The sequence below is a fragment of the Callithrix jacchus genome, chromosome 4 (assembly GCF_049354715.1).
Source record: "Callithrix jacchus isolate 240 chromosome 4, calJac240_pri, whole genome shotgun sequence".
Classification (NCBI taxonomy): Eukaryota; Metazoa; Chordata; class Mammalia; order Primates; family Cebidae; genus Callithrix; species Callithrix jacchus.
The window spans coordinates 161,334,885-161,337,060 of NC_133505.1; the positions used below are offsets into that span (position 1 = coordinate 161,334,885).

The following is a 2,176-nucleotide window of genomic DNA, read 5'->3' on the forward strand; positions in this document are numbered from 1 at the left end:
AAAACTGTCCTTAGCTCTCCGACTTCCCAGCATCTTCACTGCCAAAACCCTGGGACTGGTCCAAGCACCCGCAACTCCTTCCCTACCCACGGCAGGCCTCCTGACTCTTCTTCCTGAGTCTCCTCTCATCTCCAATAGACGGTTCTCCAACAGTAAGCACTGTGGACCTCAGAGGAAAAAAGAAGCCTGATCGGAGGTCCCGATATACAGGTTATAAGTGCCATGGCTACGATTAGTGTCAAACTGCATGCTGGTGTTTTAAGAAAGCTACATATGACCGGGCATGATGGCTCACACCTATAATCCCGACACTTTGGGAGGCAAAGGAGGGCAGATCACCTGAGGTCAGGAGTTTGAGACCAGCCTGAACCACATGGAGACACCCCATTTCTACTAAAAATACAACATTAGCTGGGTGTGGTGGTGTGTGCCTGTAATCCCAGCTACTCCGAAGGCTGAGGCAGGAACCCAGGAGGCGGAGGTTGCAGTGAGTTAAGATCACCCCACTGCACTTCAGCCTGGGCAACAAGAGCGAAACTCCATCTCAAAAAAAAAGAAAGCCAGATACCTGAATTGGACTCTGAGGTGTTCTCCAAGGGACAACTTCATCACAAAAACTCTGTACTTCCTGGAATCAACACTTGTATTTTTCTAGTACCAAGTTACATGCATCAAATTATAAAACACTTTTCTATAGTATTTTCTTGCTGAGACTCCCAGGGCTTTTAACATCTCTGGAATATATCTTTCCATTTTCCATAAGACTCAAAAGTAATTTAAGCTCTAAAAAATCTACTAAAAAGTCTCTGCGAAAAATAGAAGATGAGGAGGACTTCGATGCAGAAAGTGATCAGAACGAGATGAGTGAGCAGGAAAAGGAGTTTGAGGATGGCCTTGCTATAGTGAAAGACTATAAACACCTGGAAACAGCAGTGCAGTCTTTTAAGCATGATGTCCTGGAGATGGGCCTGGATATTGGGAGAAACAAAGTGGAAGATGCATTTTGCAAAGGTGAACTCAGGCTGAATGGGGCAAAGTGATGGAAGAAAAGCAGAATGGTCACAGTGGGAGAGACACTGGATCTTCTCATTGGAGAGGATAAAGAATCAGGAACAGAGACAGTGATGCAGATTCTCCCAAAAAAAGCGTTTGAAGACTGCAAGCAAAAAATACAGAGTAGTGTTACGATGGAAGAAGGTAAAATTGCCTAAGAAAAGAATGTCTAAATAAACAGATTGCTTGGCCGAGCGCGGTGGTTCATGCCTGTAATCCCAGCACTTTGGGAAGCCAAGGTGGGTGGATCACCTAAGGTCAGCAGTTCGAGACCAGCCTGGCCAATATGGTAAAACCCCATCTCTACTAAAAATACAAAAATTAGCCGGGCATGGTGGCGTGCACCTGTAATCCCAGCTACTCCGGAGGCTGAGGCAGGAGAATTGCTTGAACTCAGGAGGTGGAGATTGCAGTGAGCCCAGACTGCGCCACTGCACTCCAGCCTGGGTGACAGGGCGAGACCCCATCTCAAAAAAAAAAAAAATACATAAATAAAATAAATGATTGCTTTTTAGCCATAAAGCTGCTTTCTAGGTGTAGAGGAAGGGGTCAATTGAAAAAGAGGACATTTTTATTAAAATAAATTATTGTTCTCTTAAGGTTAAAAAAAAGAAAGTCCGATCAATCCCCTGCCTAAAGGCTCTGGTTATCTTGCACCGTGATTAAACAAAAGCAAGCCCTTGGCCTTGATCTGCAAAGCCCTGTGGAGCTGACCACTGTCTCCCTGTAAACCTCACTTCCTGCAACCCTCCTCCCCGCCTCGCCTTCCCTCCAGCAGCCCAGGCTCACTCCCACCTCCTCACTTGCTTCTCCCTCTGCTGGGGCGCTGTTCACCTGCATGTTGGTGCAGCTGCCCCCACCTCGTAACTTAGGCCTCACTGCAAATGTACACCACGGAGAGGCCTGGCCTCCAATAAAGCACCCCCTCCCCTCCCGCTGCTCGTGTTGTTTATAGCATTTGCCAACACGTGACCACTTTCTGTGTTCTGAGTTGCTTTATGTCTGTCTCCCCCTACTAGAATGGAAACCTCCTGAGGGTGGAGTTTTATTCACTGCCTAGTCGCCCTCCCCTCCCTTACTAATTGTGTCTGCTCCCAGAGTCTCACTCTATCACCAGGCTGGA

At 47.2% G+C, this 2,176-nt stretch overlaps 1 pseudogene; it reads left to right on the forward strand.

Annotated features, from left to right (window-relative positions):
* Nucleotides 1-216: 216 nt before the first annotated feature.
* Nucleotides 217-1,230, forward strand: LOC100397742 (mitochondrial transcription rescue factor 1-like; annotated as a pseudogene).
* Nucleotides 1,231-2,176: the final 946 nt, after the last annotated feature.